The 22,354-nt window shown below is 37.8% G+C and overlaps 1 long non-coding RNA gene across 1 annotated transcript; it reads left to right on the top strand.

The window, feature by feature from the left end:
- The first annotated feature begins 8,680 nt into the window (after positions 1–8,680).
- On the top strand, positions 8,681–12,830 carry LOC149816791 (uncharacterized). The gene is made up of 2 exons (XR_016427579.1): positions 8,681–8,745; positions 12,733–12,830. It is a non-coding gene; the product is annotated as an uncharacterized LOC149816791 (long non-coding RNA).
- The last annotated feature ends 9,524 nt before the right edge of the window (positions 12,831–22,354 follow it).

Here is a 22,354-nt window from a genome sequence, read left to right as displayed (position 1 = left end):
CCAAAGTGTTCCATTTTATCGAAAACCACATGTTTATTAAAACACTACTGCTTAGAAAAAGCAGTATAGGTTCAATAAAAGGAAGCATTACAACTCTGTCTAGAGAAACCCTGGAACTCGATGTCGCCCCTGTTGAGAAATTCGGTTTTGATGTCACATAATATGATACACTGTCTCATTTGATTTTATAAGATATGATAATATGTTCTCTTGAAATAATGTTATATTATGACTGAATATGTTTTTCCATAAATCTAACGAGTATTTGATGCAAGGATATCTCACCCAATAAGGATGGAGACTTCCTGTTCAAGTACAACTATGGTGCAATCATACTCCTTGAAGAAAAAGCTTGATGAGCCATGCTTTCCTAAAGTTCAAATGAAGAGATCGGCTACCTCAAGATGAAGACTTTTTTCTTCTTTAGAGTCATATGTAACAGAACCTTCAGGAACTTGCATATTGCATATTACATACTCATTCATAATCACTATATCATAAAAGTATACGATAGTTTCAAAAAGCTCCTTTTTAAAAACTAATAATTGTACCTTCTTACAACCTTTCATGAAAAAGATATTTTGTCATATAATAATTGTACCTTATACTATATACAAGACAACATGAAAAAAAGGAATGTAGGAAAAAGACAAAAACATAACATCGACTACATGGAGAAAACAAATATAATATGTCTTTGAAAAGACTTTAGTTATCTTCTTTAATGAAATATTTCTTAATACAAGAAGAAGACAAAAACATAAATCGGCTACACAAAAGAAAAACAAATAAAATATGTTTTTGAAAGGACTCTAGTTACTGTTTCTCATAACCATAGAATGTCGACTTACTTGAAGTCATCATTCTCTTTACAAAGCATTAAATGCCTCCTGTAACAAATCCTTGTTAATATCCTTCTCAAAGAATGTCGACCTTCTTTTGGTCCTTATTCTCTCTAGAGACTTTGAAAAACACAACATAAAGAAAACACTTGACATGACTATGTACAAATAAATATCTCAAAACACTCATAGTACTTACACTCATTTAAAGCAAAGAAGTACTAATGTACCTCAAATCATTAATTAGAATAAAGACAAAACTACAACCCAACGTTTAATGTACTATTGTAAGAAATAGACTTTTTACATAAAATATGTATTACCTAAAATAATACAACGACTAGTGTACCATCTATTTTACTCTTATGAAAAAAGGCATTCTCGAACTTCTCTAAAAGATATTTTTGAAATGACATAACATTTCACATTTCAAAAAGTTACAATTCCAAAATGTAACGACTACTTTTTAAAAGGCTATATAAACACACTCAAATAAACTATTCAGACAAGGAAATGGAATAGACGTGTGAGCTTACAAAGAGAAAAATTTCTATTCGTGATTTGAAAAGAGAGCCTTGAAAAAGAAAGAGAAAAAGAAAAAGAAAGAAAAGAGAAAAAGTCAAGTTCAGCTCTTTGACAAAGAGTATCCTCTGAGTGACAAACAGATCATTTCTGAGAATCCTTCATTCGTGCATTCATATCATTCTGAAGGTTCTATAGGAAGTATTGTAACTCTGTTATTCACTGTATTCCTTCTTTGTTTAAAGAAGTAGACCTCTGTGAAAGAGGGTGTTGCCCTTCTCTGTTGAGAGAAGAAGACCTCTTGGGAAGAGGGTGTTGTACTATTTATCCGGTGACTCGGATGTTATAGTGGAAATCTCAAGTGGTTTGCTTGGGGACTGGATGTAGGTCTGGATACTGACCGAACCAGTATAACTTTTGTGTTTTATGTGTTGTGCCTTATTGCTTAATTATCTTTATTTTATCGATCATATTCATATTTCACTATTCACCCCCCCTCTAGTGGAATTTCATTTGGTATCAGAGCAGGTTTGCTGGTTTCGACGTAACAAGTCTTCCAGCACAAAATGGCATCTACCTCTTATGCTCGTGATATTGAAGGTCAACACGCATCTCATCCTCCTTTCTTCAATGGCTCCAACTATGGATATTGGAAGTGCAGAATGGCTATCTTTCTCAAATTCATAGACTTTGCTGTATGGAAAATTGTTGAGCATCCATACACATCTCCATCCGCAGACTATAACTTATGGTCTGATGAAGAAAAGAAAATGGCAAACCTAAATGCAAAGGCTATGAATGCCTTATATTGTGCCATTGATCAGAATGAATTCAACAGAATATCTATATGTAAATCTGCTTATGACATTTGGCATTCTTTGGAGGTTATTCATGAAGGAACCAACAAAGTAAAAGAAGCCAAAATCTCATCTCTAGTTAGAAAATATGAGTTGTTCAAAATGAACAAAGATGAACCCATCACAGAGATGTTTACCAGATTCACCAATATCACCAATGATCTGAAATCTCTGGGTGTAACATATTCTCAGACTGAAAAGGTGAAGAAAATCTTGAGATCTCTCACAACTGATTGGGAGAAAAAGACTACTGCTATTGAAGAAGCTCAAGATTTATCTAAGCTTACATTGGACGACTTAATAGGCAATCTTATGGCCTATGAAGTCCACATGAAAGAAAGAAGGGAAGAAGAACAACCAGTAAAGAAAACTCTAGCTTTCCCAGCCCTATCTGAGGATGAAGACTCAGATAAAGAATCAGAAATTGCGCTACTTACCAGAAAATTCCAGCACTTCATGAGAAGGAACCGGCTTCCAAACAGACACAAGGAAAGAAAAGATCTTAAAGAAGATCCCATGTGCTTTCAGTGTAATAAGCCAGGCCACTTAAAACGTGTCTGTCCCCTTCTCAAAAGAAAGTCCAAAACTGAGGAACCAAAGAAGAGGTTCTTCAAGAAAAAGGCTCTGCATGCTCAATGGGATGATTCAGAACCATCCACTAATGAAGAGTCAAGTGATGATGAAGTCGAAACTGCAAATATGTGCTTCATGGCAAACGAAAGTTCGGTAAGTGAAATCTCTGATTTTTCCTTTGAAGAACTTCTAGATGCTTTTCAAGAACTATTTGAAGAATCTAGAAAATTGAGTTTCAAAAATAAAGTTTTAAAATCTGAAAACTTAAAGCTTTCCCAAGAGAATGAAAAACTCAGCAGTGAAAATTCTGAGTTGAAAAAGAAAAATCTTATGCTTACATCTGAAATTTCTTCTACTAGCTCCAAAACTAAAAATATGCAAGTAGAAATTTCAGAGCTAAAAAGTAAAACTGAGAACCTCATGAAAACGGTTTTCAAGTTTACTAAAGGCAAAGAGAACTTGGATAAACTCTTATCCTCTTAGAAGGTCTCTTTCTACAAGAATGGTATTGGCTATTCTCATTTCAAAAAACCTTCTTGTATGAATCAAAAGACCACGTTTGTGAAAAGTTCATCTGAACCAAATAAGGAGTATTATAATGATAATCTTTCTAACTCCCCTAAAGATATAGACAAACCCAAAACCAAATGGGTATGGGTTCCAAAGTCTAACAAAAAGGGACCCGATTGGGTACCAAAAAGGAGATTTACTTAATGTTTTGCAGGCTCCAAAAAGGAAGAACAGATGGATACTAGATAGTGGATGTTCAAAGCACATGACAGGACATCCAGACCTTTTTGTTGTTCTTCATCATAAAGAAGGAGGAACCGTCACCTTTGGAGATAACAACAAAGGTTTGATAATTGGTATTGGAAATATTGGTAACTTAGATAAACCTCTTATCAAAGACGTTCTCCTTGTTGAAGGCTTAAAACATAACCTACTTAGTATCAGTCAAATGTGTGACACAGGTTATAATGTCATCTTTAATCATGATGCATGCCTCATAGCTGACACCAATAAAAACATCATCTTAAAAGGTATAAGAAAGAATAATATATATGAACTATACCTAGAAAACATCACAGAACATTGCCTCATAGCTAATAATGACACTCAACATCTATGGCACATGAGAATGGGTCATGTCAATTCTAAATACATGTCTAAACTAGCTAAAGATAAGTTAGTACGTGGGTTACCCAACATATCTTTTAAAAAGGATTATTTTTGTGATGCATGTCAATTAGGAAAATTGTCAAAATCTTCTTTCAAATCAAAAAATGTCATTTCAAGTAAAAGACCTTTAGAGCTTCTCCATCTGGACCTTTTTGGTCCTTCTAGGGTAGCTAGCCTTAATCATAATAGATATGCTTTTGTCATTGTAGATGATTACTCAAGGTTTACTTGGGTAATATTTTTGAAAAACAAAAGTGACACGTTTTGTCAGTTTGAAATCTTATGTACAAAATTACAAAACGAAAAATCTTATTCTATTGTTAAAATCCGTAGTGACCATGGAGGAGAATTTGAAAATGAACTCTTTGAAAATTTTTGTAACTTGCATGGTATTTCTCATAACTTTGCCTTTCCTAGAGCTGCACCTCAAAATGGTGTAGTAGAAAGAAAGAATAGAACCCTTCAGGAATCTGCCAGGACTATGCTCCAACATAATAATCTTGCAAAATCTTTTTGGGCAGAAACTGTTAATATTGCATGCTACATAACAAATAGAGTTCTCATTAGACCCTTATTAAATAAAACTCCCTATGAACTATTCTATGACAAAACTCCAAGAATAGACTATTTCAAAGTCTTTGGATGTAAATGCTTTATCCTAAACACAAAAGATAGCCTGGATAAGTTTGATGCTAAATCTGTTGAAGGCATATTCTTAGGATATTCAAGTCATAGTAAAGCATACAGAGTTTTCAATAAGAGTCATAATACTATTGAAGAATCTATGCATGTTAGTTTTTGTGAATCTATTGATCAATCTGTTCATATACAAACTAATGATGATGATGTTGAAAGTACAGATTTATTTTTAGATAACACAGCTAAGTCTAATGAAGATGATCATCAAAGAACCTTTGTCGATATCAAAGATCATCCTCAAAAGCAGATTTTGGGAGAACTAACAAAGGGGGTTCAAACTAGAGCTCAGCTAGAACGGATTGCAAACATGGCATTCATTTCTCAACTTGAACCAAAGAAGATTGATGAAGCCATCATTGATGAGTTCTGGATGCTAGCCATGACTGAAGAACTGAATCAATTCCAAAGAAATGACGTTTGGGATCTTGTACCTAGACCAAAGGATCATCCAATCATTGGGACAAGATGGATCTTCAGAAACAAGCTAGACGAAACAGGTAATGTTATAAGAAACAAGGCCAAACTAGTAGCTCAAGGATACAACTAGGAGGAAGGTATTGATTTTGATGAAACATTTGCTCCTGTTGCTAGACTTGAATCTATTAGAATGCTTTTAGCATATGCAAGCTATATGGATTTCAAATTATATCAAATGGATGTTAAAAGTGCTTTCTTAAATGGTTTTATAAATGAAGAAGTTTATGTAAAACAACCTCCAGGATTTGAAAATGAACAATACCCATATCATGTTTTTAAACTCAAACGTGCTTTATATGGTTTAAAACAAGCACCTCGTGCTTGGTACGAAAGACTTAAAACCTTTTTATTAAAAACTGGTTTTTTTGTTGGCAAAGCAGATTCTACACTATTTGTCAAAGTAGTGAATAATCATACCCTAATTGTTCAAATTTATGTCGACGACATCATCTTTGGATCTTCTAACAACACTCTCTGTGAAGATTTTTCTAAGTCCATGCAGAAGGAATTCGAAATGAGTATGATGGGAGAACTCACCTACTTTCTTGGACTGCATATTATGCAAACCAAGGATGGAGTTTTCATCAATCAATCTAAGTATGCTCGTGAACTTCTGAAGAGGTTCAACATGAACTCAACTGCTTCAAAATCTACTCCTATGAGCACTACTACTGTGTTGGACAAAGATGAAGATGGTAAGTCTGTTGATACAAAGGTATACCGAGGTATGATAGGATCACTTCTTTATTTAACTGCTAGCCGTCCAGATATAATGTTTAGTGTTTGCTTGTGTGCTAGATTTCAGTCAAATCCAAAAGAATCACATCTTAAAGCTGTAAAAAGAATAATGAGATATTTAAAAGACACAGTTGATTTTGGATTATTCTATTCAAAATCCTCTACATTTGATCTAATCTCATACAGCGATGCTGACTTTGCTGGAAGTAAATCTGACAGAAAAAGCACAAGTGGAACATGTCACATGCTAGGGCACTCACTAGTATCATGGTTCAGTAAGAAACAAAACTGTGTATCCTTATCAACTACTGAAGCCGAATACATTGCTGCTAGCCTAGCCTGTACACAAGTCATCTGGATGAAACAAACTTTAAAAGATTTTGGTTTAAATTTTGAAAATACAACTATTTTCTGTGATAATATGAGTGCTATAAACCTATCTAAGAATCCTATTTTACACTCACGAACTAAGCACATTCAAATAAGACACCACTTCTTAAGAAAACAAGTCTTAAACAACATAATTAAACTAGAATTCATACCCACTAATCAACAGTTAGCAGACATATTCACTAAACCATTAAAACATGAAGACTTCACACGAATTAGAAGAGAACTAGGAATATGCAAACTAAGTGACTTATAAATTAATCACACTTATTATAATACCTCTTATAAGTTTTGTTTAAATCATAAATAGCTTTCCTTCTTATCGATTTTTGTTAGTCAAACTAAGTTTCCATATTCACGTGCTCTTCATATTCTTATAAGACACATTCTTTATGTCTTTCAACTTGTCATCCTTCAAGTACACATCCATTATGACTCTTTGTCCTATCTCCTTTCTCTCATATCCATAAAAACTAATTATATTAAAAAGCTATCATGACAATGTTCACATCACTCAATTCCTTTATTATTTTTTGTCCTTTTATGAAAACTTTTCTTACGATAAATTGTTTCACCTCTCTACTTAGTTTATGAGAACTCATACTTTTCATTAGTTAGAATTGAATGACTCTTTTTGGTCCTTTTTACCTTTTTCTAAAAGATCTAGTTGCTACATTCTCACGTAAATTGTTTTTACTATATCATTTATATCATAGATTACGTACACTCTATTATATCTCACGTAAAACTTTACTATATCATTTGTTGTATCATAGCCCGACAAACTATCTATTATCATCTCTCTCATATACAATTTGAGCCTCCATTCTTGTCAATTCTTGTTTAAAACTTAACCTTATTCTCTAATAATTCATATCAATCATAACATTATGTCTTTCATCAATCATGTCTTTTATTACTTCTTTATCCTACACAAAAATCCATATATGTCATCTCATTTCTCTCTATGACAACTCACAATTATTACTCTTCACTCATAATTATTTCTTTATCTCCTCATTTCGTCTCTCGAATACATTTTTTTATATTTTTTTTCCGACTCCTCCATGTCTATTCTTATTTTTAATCTATCATTTATCAATTCTTATATACTTTTGACTCCTTCTCCTTTTTGTCTCATCATCTCTCTTACCACTAGTCAAAGTCAAAATGTGTCCTTCTCATATCTACGTATACTCATAAAAATTACAAATATGAAAACACATTAATCATGAAACATTTTTTTAGGCACTCTTTTCTTTAAAATGTCATATCTTTCAAAGTACACATCACATGATCACCCTATGTGTAAGACCCATGATATTTTTGAGAAATTTGATATGAAATATGCTTTCAGTATTGGTCATTTCGGGTTTTCCCGCGAGAATTTCTCGTAATTATGCATATAGAGCTATACGAGGTCTTAAATCGCATATTTTTTTTTCGAAGCGATTAAGGACAACCCTGGCGAATTAAGTTCCGATATTCCTAAATTAGATTTATTATTAGACTTACCTCAAATTTGGAACCTAAACGAGGATATTATCTCATTATTTTATGTAATTGGCAAAAAGGGGTATATCGGTAAATACGAGTCGGATCGAGGCCCGAATTCATTGAAACTGGAGATCTAAATACGTAATATTGAAATTTAGGTCTTAAAACTATGAAATATAATTTGGAAATAAAGCATTTAAATTATTTAAATCTAACTTTTAAATAAGAAAGCAATTAGGGGTTTAAATAACTAAATAGCAATTTTTATAAAACCTAATTGAGGTTTTTCAAAAAGTTTAAAGGAGAGCTTGTTCTTGGCATTATTAGAGAATGCTTAGCATAAGGGCCCACCTCAGCCATGCTACTTAAAAAGAATTTCAAAAAAATGCACTTTGTAAAGTGCTTTTGAAAAGTTTGCAAAAAAAAACAAAATTTGGGTCTTATTTTGGAAAAAGAGGAAGAGGTTGGCTAAAAAGCCAACGTCTTTTCCATGTGGCTGGGCACCCCTTAGGGGATAGCCTTGAGCTGCATTTAATGAACTCAAAAAAAAAAAAATAGTAAGAAAGTTCAAAAAACAAAAACAAAGTAGAAGTCGATTTTTTTTGGTGGGCTTGCTACTTTGGCAAGTCAAGGTCAACCTCCCCTAAATCAAGGAGGATTTAGGGGAGAGTTGATGGGGGGTGGTTGGGGCCAGACCTTGACCCCTTGACTATAGGCCCTAGGGGAGGAATAGGAAGGGGCGTGAGCTGTGGTCACCCTCCATCCCTTCCCTTTTCAATCTTAGCCATCCAAGATGGCTTTATCTTGAGAAAGGAAAAAGGGGGTCCAACGGCTGGCCCTCTTCTTCCATTTTTTTTTTCTTCTTCTTCTTCTTCCCTTTTTCTGTTCTTTTTCTTCTTAGTGAGGCTGTGCTGTGTGTGTAAGAGTGGCTCAGCCCCAGCTGAAGGAAAACCTCCATCGTCTTCCTCAAGGTGAGTAAAGCCCTCCTTACGTTTCCTTTCTTTGGTAAAATGTGAATGGTTTAGGCATGGAATCCGGTTTGCATATCTATGGTGATTTCATGCCATGGTTGTGCTAAGCAAGCACTAGGCTTGCATTTGAAGCCATATGATATGCAAAAGAATTTTTTTTTATGGGTTGCCCTTGAAAACGTAACTAGTGATTGATTTCGTTTCTCGTTTTTATGAGTTGTCAAAGAACCCTCCGGTAAAATGAGCGTATCTCCCTGGATACGCATCGGATCGGAGAGTTCTTGGGCATTTCGAAAAGCTAAGACATATCTACACAACTTTTTAGTTGTCAACTTTTCCTGTTTCGGCTTGCAAAGCGGACGAAAATCCATGTCATTGGCTGACACGTTTTTCCGTCAGCAACCCAGGAGCATTCCAAGTGATGCCTGGTTTTTCTGCAATAATTTCTGGACCGTATATCGGAATGTGGATTTCTTGGATTCTGTAGAAAGCTAACAAAATTGTCTACGAATCTTGTGTTTAAAACTCTTGCCGGAAATGCCTGTAAATGGTCGAAAAATGGCAGTCTTTTGACTGCAATATTAGAAAAATATATATATATATATATATATATATATACATAAGTATGTAGTTTTTTTTGAGTTTTGGTGATTTTTGTCCTTCGTTTGCATGTTGGGACAGTACTACCTGTCCGGTTTGTATCCGTATGGGACAGACCTCACTAGGTGCACATTGGTCCGAGCACGAGCTCGACCAAGTGCACCTAGCTGATCCTTTTGGCGCAGCTTATGGCTGTCGGGCGCTAGGCGCCCTACTTCGCTTGGCGCATCCTTGGCAGGCTGTGGGCTGGACCTGGTCTGAGCCCTTTTTGGGTCAGACCACGGGTGCAGGCCCTCCGACAGGTCTCTCACCTGTGCTTGACCCAGTTGGGTCTGGACCCACTGGGTCAAGACTATTGTTCGGTGGGCGCCACCCAAATCTGGTGTGGGCGCCCCCTTTCTGTTGGGTGCACCTTTGGTGCGGGTGTGAGCTCAACCAGCGCCCTGGTCCGAGCCCACCTTTGGGTCAGACCAGGGGCTTCCTTGTGACCCAGTTGGGTCTGGTCACGGTTGGACCAGACCCGCTGCGTGGTCTTGGCCGGCCCAATTGGGCCTAGCCTTTTCGAGCCACCGTGGGGCTCTCCTTTCGTTTAGCCGGGTGCAGATGCACCCGGGAGAGCATGGTGTTGGCCTTCAGGCCAGTGCTGCAGCCTGGCAGCACTTGGTCTGCACATGAGGTGCAGACCAAGGTCGATGTAGATCTGGCGGCCCTGTTGCAGCAGGCCCCACCCGAGCCTCGCTCATCTTTTCCTTGTTTGGCACCAAGTGCTCAGGCACCCGGCAACTCCGTTGCCACTCGGGTAGCTCTGAGATGGACCCCGGCTCCTGGTTGGAGCTGCTTGCGGACTCGAAACGGGTACCCATGTTACCCATGGAGTTCTCGCGGAAGTCCACCGGTGGCGACAATTGTCTCCCTCGTTGCCGCCGGCCTGCAAGCGGAGATTTGCTTGTTAAGCGAGAATGTTCGCTTCTAAGCAACGAAGCCGTTGCAGCCTCGGGCTTTTGTTGCTCATGCTCCGCTGTCCCATCGTGGAAGCAAGATGGTTAAGCTCGCGATTGGCGTCGCGTCACACACTTGCGTGTGTTTGTCCGTTTCGTCGGACCTTTCTGGAAGATAGCCTTGTTCGTGCCCCGTCGTGTGGGCAGAGCGCGACCATGCCTTGAGGATTGATGATGTGTTTCCTATACGAACGAAATTAGGTTGAGTCTCACTTTCCACACTCGCAAGTATCAATTTGTGAGGGTCCTTTGCGGAAGGCTTCGCTACGCGAGCTTTGCTGCGATACGTCGGTTGGAGTACGTGTATTTGGGAAAAAAAATATATATATATGTAGTCCAGGCTCTGGACGCTCTTCGCATATACAATGGCTACCGTATATGCATTTTGAACCTTGTACCGCTCAAAAATAGCGAGTTGTGTCGTTTTAAGAATATATTTGTTTGTATCGTTGCCTCGGCTTGATACCTGTGCGATTGATTTTGACTTTATGACCTTTCTTGTTTCGCACGTGGGCGTTGGCACATCTTGACCGTAGGTTACTGAATGCGGGTAGTCGAGTGTTATTTGTTGATTCATGTTCATATGTGATGATTGCTTTACGCACAAGAGGCGTGCTTTACACTCGACGTGTCATACACTTAGAGAATCGAACACCATCTGAGTATTAACACAGTTTGACCCGTTGAAGTTTGGGACTCGATTGGAGTCTTTGGGTAGTGGCCCACGATCGTGAGAGAGCTCACGTACTGTGATACCCTAGAATGGAAATGGTAGTGATGTGAGATTGCTTTCACCGGCAACGTTCTCTTCTTGGGTCGGGTGAAGCCGAGCACGTGGGTGACATGGCTAAGACCTCGCTTCGTACCCCACGGGGATAGCGAGGCATTTGAAAAGTTTAAATTCGTGCAAGAAGGCACGGGTTGGGTACGCTTGTATTGTTATAATTGTAAATATCGAAATACGATCACTTGTTACTGCTGGGTGGAATGCCACTTAGCCCTTGCATGTGTTCACACATGACTAGGAGTGAGATATGTAAATATTAACATTTACGGTTGATGGTTGGACAATTATACCTTGCAGTTATCGACATGTATGTCATATGGATTGTATGTGACGTCAGTACGCGTACGTATGCGGTGATTCACCCTTGGCATTGAGCTAATGCTTGTCACATCTCTGAGTGTCATATATGGTTATCGCCTGCGTTGGCAAGGCCCTTTACTATGCTAGTAGTGCTGGAGCACGTAAATGTCTGAGTGTGATCTCGACATTTCTGCCTGTGTTGCCCTACGGGGAACACCAGGCCGGATGGGCCTAAGTACCTCGGAAGGAGGAATTGTGACTGGATACGCATAATTATGCCTAATTGTGGTTTGGTGTACACGATAATTTTCATCATCGTAATGGCTCCTTTAATTAAGTACTTTACTGCTTAAATGTCTGATTAGTTTTGTATGCATTTTCTTTGGGCACACGACTTACCTCATGATCCGTCCCGTCAGTACAAAAGGGACTTGTTACGTATTTTAGAAATATATGCTTGTTTTGAGACGGGTTTTTAGAGGTGATGAACTCCGTGGCAAGTTCTTGTGGGCGATAGACCCATCTTGTGAGTTGAGCTCACCTGTGCTAAGAATGTGTGGTTACACGTATTTTTCCTTATAGTATATCCCGTGTGCCTTGGATATATAATTAATGAACATTCATTGTTGCCCTGGAATGCGAATGCTAATCGTTTGGTCATGATAGCGCTGCTCATTCTTGTTTCGTGATGCTAGAGTTGTAGCTTCCTTGCTTACTCGCTTAGATGGTTGCCGTCACTGTCTATGTTGTTCGTGTTCGACACTGTCACTTATCACTTAGCAGTATTCGCTACTTTGCTTACTTACTCAGATATTTGACGTTACTGTCTAGATGTTTTAAGGCTTGACTTTGTCGCTCATCACTTAGTATTATTTTTACTTCACTACTCGTGTTAGTATCGTTCTTGCGCTTGTCTCGTGCTTGGTTCCTTAGTTGCTTGTTGTTCAGCAGTTGTTTGGCTCAGCCCTTTGTTTTGCTTAGTTCCCTCGTCTCATTGTTCAGTAGTTGCGTGTTTTGTTTTTCCTTGTTCAGTTCGTTGTAGTAGTTGTACTTGCTACTTTCACTGTTGCTTAGACTTGTAACACGTACACTTGCTTGACACACGCACTTGTACTTTGGTTTAAATGTCTCTAACTGTTCCATAATGTTAGCAGTAGCCTGTTACTTGTAGTTTTCAAGCATGACATATCTGTATCCTGTTTCATGCTTTATACCTTATGCGTTTCCTTAGAAATGATAAATGTATGGATGGTTTATCTCACCAGCTCGCAAGAGTACTGACCCCGTTTTATGGGGATACAGGTGTTTGGCTTCTAGTGGTGCGATGGAGCTCGATGTGCGGCGGAGGACTGAACCCACACTCTAGAACTTGAAGATCCTGGCAGTGGTCTTTGGAAAAAGGGAAATGATGTATATTGCTCACGTATCAATTTGTAATAAATAAAATGTTTCTTCTTGTTGTTTCTTCTTGTGACCCGCTCAGAATTTCTAACTGTTTTCCCTTGCCAGTTTTCCTTTTTTGCGCAATGCTTTCAAAAAAAAATTTACTCTGAAAATTTAAGGATTTTCCAAGTTGGGATTTTGGGGCGTTACACTATGACCCATTTCCATAAAAACTATTTCTATATTAAATAAGCAATCATGATTTTTCTTTCCATCCGTGACCTTGTCTCTCTCTTATTGTATATCTCACTAAAATCGAGAATCATTAAAGTCTTGTCTCCAAGCAAACCTTTATTTATTCTAACTCTACTTTATGTCATATCTAAATCAAGTAAATGTTGTCCTTTATCACCTTTCTCTCTTCTCTACATATCCATATCATCTTTTTATTCACGAATTTAGAATCCCTCCACATAGAGTAAAAAGTTGCTTGTTTTATTAGGCCATTATTTTCAAGATCAATCACTCTTTTTTTGGTTCAACATGACACCCCATACTCTATTGGCTTCTCTCACTAGTCGATAAACTCACCCATAGTAAAATCTATATATTTCAATACTATGTCCTTCTCAATCTAATATAATACACTATCCTCAAACATTGATTTGATTTGTCATTCACAAGTCTCTTAACTTACTACTCACGGATTTCCTTATTTGACTAAAATCTAAAAATTACTCACTTCCAATGTCATTCATTTCATATCAACAATTATTTTCTTCCTTCTATTTAATCAATTGGTTCATCTCTTACCATTCCATTCGAACTTTTCTATCCTTATACAAACTTTCTCTCGGTTCAAGCTCCTTTCTCTCCTAGTGCTTTATTTTCAAGACATTCGATAATGGCTTCCTCCTCCACCAATGTGATCACCTCCGCAGATCTAAGGTACCCAAACCTTATTCACCACTTTCAGTACATTAGCACCTTGCCAATTCAAACTGGCAAACTAGTAAACTTCGACGCCTTCACATCCCTTGACCTCCATACCTCTCTTCAAGATTTTGTTCCCATCTTAGGAACGACTAACTCCATGACCTACTATCCTCATCTCATCAAAATTTTCTATACCAACCTCTCTGTAGACCGTGACCACACCACCATTACATCCATGGTACATGGAAAACTCATCTCCTTCAATATCTTTCAACTAGGCTACATTCTAAACCTTTCTTCCTATGGCATTGAGCTTCCTAACATAGTTCCGATAGATCGAACTGTGTTTAAGAAAGTCCTTCTCTCCACTCGCTGCACCCATTTCCCATGGCATATGAGCAATCTCAAACCTCATTCTCTAATACTCTCACACATCCTCTCATCCAACGTCTTTCCAAAGCTTCCTTCCAAGGGTTTCGTGGCAAACGAAATCTCCCTTCTCCTATATGCAATCTTCTGCAACTTTCCCATCAACTGGTCCAGTATCATTTTCAATAACATGATCAATTTTCGGACCTTCCACTCTCTTCCTTTCGGGTACTTCATCACCCATATCCTTCAGCACTTCCAGGTGCCTCTCCACCAAGACATCATTCACCGGTCTGATCATGCATTCGATGACTCATACCTCCCTGAGGAAGGGTCCCCTCGAGATCACTCTGACGATGAAAGCACCAGTGAAGCTGATCCCCCAGCAAGCTCTGACCCCGAGATCTTCTCTACCCTCCTCGACATCCAAAATACACAGGCTCTACTTCTCAGGAATCAAACCTCTCTTCAACAGGCCTTTGACTCCTTGACAATGGGCCAAGATTCACGTCGCCGCCGCCGCAAGCTCAATACCACTGACTCTGACTAAAACTCCTTATCTGTGATAAACTCATTTTTTGTCTGTAATAAGTTTTAAATTACTTTTATATTTGGTCTGTAATAATTTTTTTTACTCTGATCCCTCCTTTTTGTCCATGACAAAGGGGGAGAAAACCTGTCTCCATTATTGGAGAAATATTCTCTTTAAACATTATTTCAAACTTTTTTATCATATTATTATTTCTATGCATAATGTCTTTTTGACAGGGGGAGCATATTTTGTCATCATCAAAAAGGGGGAGAATGTTGAGAAATTCGGTTTTGATGTCACATAATATGATACACTATCTCATTTGATTTTATATGATATGATAATATGTTCTCTTGAAATAATGTTATATTATGACTGAATATGTTTTGCCATAAATCTAACGAGTATTTGATGCAAGGATATCTCACCCAATAAGGATGGAGACTTCCTGTTCAAGTACAACTATGGTGCAATCATACTCCTTGAAGAAAAAGCTTGATGAGCCATGCTTTCCTAAAGTTCAAATGAAGAGATCGGCTACCTCAAGATGAAGACTTTTTTCTTCTTTAGAGTCATATGTAACAGCACCTTCAGGAACTTGCATATTGCATATTACATACTCATTCATAATCACTATATCATAAAAGTATACGATAGTTTCAAAAAGCTCTTTTTTGAAAACTAATAATTGTACCTTCTTACAACCTTTCATGAAAAAGATATGTTGTCATATAATAATTGTACCTTATACTATATACAAGACAACATGAAAAAAAGGAATGTAGAAAAAAGACAAAAACATAACATCGAGTACATGGAGAAAACAAATATAATATGTCTTTGAAAAGACTTTAGTTATCTTCTTTAATGAAATATTTCTTAATACAAAAAGAAGACAAAAACATAAATCGGCTACACAAAAGAAAAACAAATAAAATATGTTTTTGAAAGGACTCTAGTTACTTTTTCTCATAACCATAGAATGTCGACTTACTTGAAGTCATCATTCTCTTTACAAAGCATTAAATGCCTCCTGTAACAAATCCTTGTTAATATCCTTCTCAAAGAATGTCGACCTTCTTTTGGTCCTTATTCTCTCTGGAGACTTTGAAAAATACAACATAAAGAAAACACTTGACATGACTATGTACAAATAAATATCTCAAAACACTCATAGTACTTACACTCATTTAAAGCAAAGAAGTACTAATGTACTTCAAATCATTAATTAGAATAAAGACAAAACTACAACCCAACGTTCAATGTACTATTGTAAGAAATAGACTTTTTACATAAAATATGTATTACCTAAAATAATACAACGACTAGTGTACCCTCTATTTTACTCTTATGGAAAAAGGCATTCTCGAACTTCTCTAAAAGATATTTTTGAAATGACATAACATTTCACATTTCAAAAAGTTATAATTCCAAAATGTAACGACTACTTTTTAAAAGGCTATATAAACACACTCAAATAAACTATTCAGACAAGGAAATGGAATAGACGTGTGAGCTTACAAAGAGAAAAATTTCTATTCGTGATTTGAAAAGAGAGCCTTGAAAAAGAAAGAGAAAAAGAAAAAGAAAGAAAAGATAAAAAGTCAAGTCTAGCTCTTTGACAAAGAGTATCCTCTGAGTGACAAACAGATCATTTCTGAGAATCCTTCATTCGTGCATTCATATCATTCTGAAGGTTCTATAGGAAGTATTGTAACTCTGTTATTCATTGTATTCCTTCTTTGTTTAAAGAAGTAGACCTCTGTGAAAGAGGGTGTTGCCCTTCTCTGTTGAGAGAAGAAGACCTCTTGGGAAGAGGGTGTGCCCCTTCTCTGTTGAGAGAAGAAGACCTCTTGGGAAGAGGGTGTTGTACTATTTATCCAGTGACTCGGATGTTATAGTGGAAATCTCAAGTGGTTTGCTTGGGGACTGGATGTAGGTCTGGATACTGACCGAACCAGTATAACTTCTGTGTTTTATGTGTTGTGCCTTATTGCTTAATTATCTTTATTTTATCGATCATATTCATATTTCACTATTCACCCCCCCTCTAGTGGAATTTCAGCCCTGCTCCGCATATCGCCACGCAGGTCCAACACCTGAAATCCCCATAAAACGGGGTCAGAACCACTGATGGTCTGGTAAGCATGCAGTCATACATCCATTCAACTCAAGTACAATAATAACCACTCAGGGTCGCAATGCGCAATAACGACGCTAAATCCTCCAAGACTTAGCGTATATTGCAAGAGCCTCTGCAAGGCTATGAGTCGAGCATCCGCTCGAGTCCTCATGACTTCGAGCAAGCCGTTTTAGGGCTGTGATTTGAATAACCGCTTAAGTCTCCATGACTTAGCCTTGACCTCTTCCGGGTCTCAAAGTGATGTCTAGCTCAAGTCTTCATACTTGGCACATCCGTATCCCACGCATCTAAGGACAGCTCCTCGAGCTTCGCTTAGTCGTGCGGATACAACTTGGGTCTTTGCCCAGTCGGTCCAGTAGTATACCGAACATGACACCTTCACAAAGGTTATGCAAGACTGACTCAACACGTCATCCACTCATACATTCAAAACATCGCTGTACCTAGAAGTAATGCATTGTTTTGATAATTAACCGCTCCCGCCTTTGGTACGCAGGTAGAGCTATTGTCCGGGCATCAACGCGACATTCTGGGGGTTGATTATTCTATGTATTTTAGATACCCCAGAGGCCTGTTGACCCTATCCATAGTAGGGCAGTGTGTTTCAACTGGGAGAACCCTACTAGGCCCATATTCGGATGCATCCTCTACTTGCAGTAGTTGGGTTCAATCCTTAGATCTTAAGGATAACCACGACCTCAAAACCCATGAGTGACTGAGGCCATCGTGGACTCTATCAGGTCCAAAGTAAAATACATGTCACTCAAGGCTGTACCATCACTGTCATTCCACAGTGAGCATAATTCCTGAAGGGGTCTGCCAGTCTTACAATTACTTGGACAGAATTTGCATGCCATTTATGCAGCCCGTGCTTTTAGCACTACGGGAGTATGTACCCAACCCCATTCAGTCTGCCCCAACACAGTCATTACTGAGGGGGTACCCCTAACATGATTTTCAACCGCGGGGTATGTACGACCTTAAGTCTTATTCATATGCATGCAGAACACCGCTCTTGGCACTTCGGCCACCATGAGCATCACACCTCTTTGGGTGGAAACAACACACTTTGGCTCTTCGGCCCTTACGAGTCTGGTTGTGTAACCGTTCTCAATGAGCATGCATATGACTCGATCTAAATAGATTGGCTACTCGGCGTATTTTTACGCAACGAGTCCAAACCTATTCAAGGCGCAACCTCTACTCCGGCTCAGCGGCCCTTACGAGCAAGGTGCCCTTGTAGGCACAAGGATACGAGCCGATCTGGCATCGTTCCATCAACGAACATCAATATATCGTTCCATTGGTTCCGGCAGCTCTTCCGCCAACCATTTCGTCAGCACCTCCCCTGCTCCATCGGCAGTGGTGCAACGAACCCTTGTACGTTGTAGAGGGCATTCCATGAACTGGGTAGCACTCTGCTAGATGTCAGAGTATTCGGCTACGTTCTTTCTGAGCTATTCTTAGCTTCTTTAGAAATTTCTGCAGCACTTCCTCTCTTTTATGGAGAAAGCGTGCGTTTCTTTTATCCATTTCAGCGGCATCTCCCCTCTTTGGTAGGAAATCGCCACGCTTAATTCGGGGAAATGGATGCACATCGTTTGCGTACTTTGCATCCATCAAGGTTGCAGGAACCCTTGGCCATAGCCAGGCCATACGTAATTGACTTAGTCTTTACGTAAAGAGCATTTTGCAAAAAACCAAAGCCTTTCCAATAAGGGCTTCATTCGTCAAGCAGAATCTTGAACGAGGAGCGGTCAGGGAATCGCATTGGCGATTTGGAGTTGATCTCCATTTGAACGCTCATTTATGCGCCATATATGTAGTATAAGCAGAAGCTTGTGCTTTATATAGCGGCGGCGTAAAGAAATACATATACTATTGTTTAGGGTGTGTAACTGAACGAAATATTCTACATATATAACAAAACAGAAGCCTTGGCATCGTTCGACGCGACGTCGTAAGTAAATACATTGCAGAAAGCAGAAGCCTTGGCATCGTTCGACGCGACAGCGTAAGTAAATGCATAATCGGAAGTGCAGTAATCGGAAGTGCAGAAAACAGGGAGCCTTGGCATCATACGACGCGACGGCAAAGGTAATTTACATAGCCTGTGCGATATAGGACGCGTCGGCAGAATCAACAGATATACATCTAGATCCGTATCCAACGATAGTTGCGAGGCGAGCGGGTAAACACCGAAGTGTTCTGAAGGGCTGAACCAAGAACTAGGGCAAGATACCATTTTAAAAACGCATATACTGCGTGTTTGAACATAGATATATCTGACGATAGTTACGAGACGAGCGGGTGAACACCGAAGAGTCCAAAAAGGGATCAATCAAGAACTAAAGCAAGATACTACTTCAGAAAGTATATGCTATATACAAACAATCAAATACTTGAGAGAGATGGATCAACGAAGCGAACTTACTTCAAATCGTGGAAGAAATGGCTCCGGGTTGCTTCTTTGGCTTCGAGCCTTCCTTCGAGAGGTCAGACTAAGTCAGATGAAGCTGACTTAGTTGAGAAAGAGGTAGAGTAGGTCAAGCTACTCAACCTAAGTAGTTTAAACCAAACAGGGTTCGGTCCAAGTCAACTGGGTTCAGCAGGTTCGAACTCAGCTCAAGTAGGCTAAGTCTGGGTTCAGAAATCCAAACCAGAATCTGGACCAAAAAGGACTTTGACTTTGACTTTAAACCCAACTAGGTTCAAGTCAAGTCAACTAGGTTTGGACCAGGTCAAGTGGGTTCAGACCCAGGTCAGGTGGGTTAGGACCAGGTCAGGCAGGCTCAGGCTAAGTCAGGCAGGCTCAGACCAGGTCAGGTGGGCTCAGGTGGGCTAGGCTAGGTAGGGGAGGTTTTGGAGAGAGAGAGAAGGCAAGAGAGAGAGGGGGGGTCGATTTTTATAAGAAGAGAGAGAGTGGGGAGGGCTATTTATAGCCCAAGCCCACCTCCTCTTGGGTTTTTCCATGCCCTTTTACCCCCTTGGCTTCTTTTTAATTCCAAGAGGTTCCTTGGTGTGGGGTCCACTTGGATATTCCATGGGATATTTTTGTGGGTCCCACCAGATATTTTCTGAGGAATATTTCTGTGGGTCCCACCAATATTTTCGTTGGTCCCGCAAAAATTTCGTGTTTTTCGGCGATTATTTTCCGAAAAATTCTAAGTACGCCATTCCCTTCGTATTGACGTAACTAAGAAAGTTGGCTCGCAGGAATCCTTTGATTTTATTCGGGTAGGAAGTTATGGCTTCCAGAGTGTTTGAGCATATATTCGCGATTTGACGAATATTCTAAGTATAACTGGCTCGCAGGAATTGATTCGTTTCACATTCTAAGAAAAATGTTATTTTTACCGGTAAATGCCTCATGAATTTTATTCAGATATTTTCTGAAAAATTGCGGGTCTTACAATATATGTGTTCTAAGGCTGTCAATAAAAATTCATAGTGATTCAATCATGCGTATATGTGTTCTAAGGCTCTCAAAAAAATTTCATAGTGATTCAATCATGCATATATGTGTTCTACAACTGTAAAACAAAAATCATAGTGACTCAATCATGAAGATATGTATTCTATGACTGTCTAAAAAAAATTCATAGTGAATCAATCATGCAGATATGTGTTCTAAGGTTGTAAAAAAAAAATTATAGTGATTCAATCATGTACATATATGTTCTGATGTTTTCAAAAAAAATAGAGAGACTAAATCATCCATATATGTGTTCTAAGGCTGTCAAAAAAATTTCATAGTGAATCAATCATGCAGATATGTATTCAAAGGCTACCAAAAAAAAAATCATTGTGATTCAATCATGCATATATGTGTTCTAAGGCTGTCAGTAAAAAATCATAGTGATTCATTCATTCATATATGCGTTCTAATGCTATAAAAAAAATTTTGTAGTTATTCAATCACGCATATATGTCTCGTATATGTTCTAAGGCTATCAAAAAAAATTCATAGTGTTCTAAGGATGTCAAAAAAATATATAGACATACAATCAAGCAAATATGTGTTCTAATGGTATAAAAAAAAATCATTGTGATTCAGTCATGCCCATATATGTTCTAAGGTTGTCAAAAAAAATTATAGTGATTAAATCAGGCTTATTTGTGTTCTAAGCGTGTCAAAAAAAAATTGTAGTGATTCAATCTTGCATATATGTGCTATAAGGCTGTAAAAAAAAAATTGTATGGATTCAATCATGCATATATTTGTTCTAAGGCTGTCAAAAAAATCTCAAAGTGATTCAGTCTTGTGTATATGTGTTCTATTATTGTCAAAAAAAATTCATAGTGATTCAATCATTCATATATGTGTTCTAAGGCAGTCAAAAAAACCTTAAAGTGATTCAATCATGCATATATATGCACTAAGGCTGCCAAAAAAATTGCATAGTGATTCAATCTGGCATATATGTGTTCTAAGGCTGTCAATAAAATTCATAGTGATCCAATCTTGCATATATGTGTTCTAAGGCTATCAAAAAAATTCATAGTGATTCAATCAGGCATATATGTGTTTTACAGCTGTAAAAAAAAGTCATGGTGACTCAATCATGAAGATATGTGTTCTATGACTGTCCAAAAAAAATTCATAGTGACTTAATCACGCAGATATGTGTTCTAAGGTTGTAAAGAACATTTTATAGTGATTCAATCATGTACATATATGTCATGATGTTGTCCAAAAAAATTATAGAGACACAATCATCCATATATGTGTGCTAAGGCTGTCAAAAAAAATTCATAGTGAATCAATCATCCAGATATGTATTCAAAGGCTGCCAAAAAAAATCATAGTGATTAAATCATGCTTATATGTGTTCTAACGGTGTCAAAAAAAATTTATAGTGGTTCAATCTTGCATATATGAGTTCTAAGGCTGTCAAAATTTTTTTATATGGATTCAATCATGCATATATGTGTTCTAAGGCTGTCAAAAAAATCTTGTAGTGATTAAATCATGGATATATGTGCTTTAAGTCTGCAAAACAAATTGCATAGTGATTCAATCTGGCATATATGTGTTCTAAGGCTGTAAAAAAAAAATCATAGTGATTTAATCCTGCAAATATATGTGTTTTAAGGCTGTTAAAAAAAATTTATAGTGATTCAATCATGCATATATGTCTCCTACGGCTATAAAAAAGATTCATAGTGACTCAATCCTGAAGATATGTGTTCTATGGTTGTCAAAAAAAATTCAAAGTGACTTAATCATGCAGATATGTGTTCTAAGGTTGTCAAAAAAAATTTATAGTAATTCAATCATGCATCTTTATGTTTTGATGCTGTCAAAAAAAATTTATTGAGACTCAGTCATCCATATATGTGTTCTAAGGCTGTCAAAAAAAATCAAAGTGAATCAATCATGCAGATATGTAATTAAGGTTGTCAAAAAAAATTCCTAGTGATTCAATCATGCATATATGTGTTCTAAGGTTGGAAAAAAAAATCATAGTGATTTAATCATGCATATATGTGTTCTAAGGCTGTCAAAAAATTTTCATACTAATTCAACTATGCATATATGTGTTCTAAGGCTGTAAAAA

This window comes from Nuphar pumila, chromosome 14, assembly GCF_984573655.1.
Source record: "Nuphar pumila chromosome 14, dmNupPumi1.hap1.1, whole genome shotgun sequence".
Classification (NCBI taxonomy): domain Eukaryota; kingdom Viridiplantae; phylum Streptophyta; class Magnoliopsida; order Nymphaeales; family Nymphaeaceae; genus Nuphar; species Nuphar pumila.
Note: the sequence above shows the minus strand (reverse complement) of the source record. Positions and strands in the feature narration are given on the sequence as shown.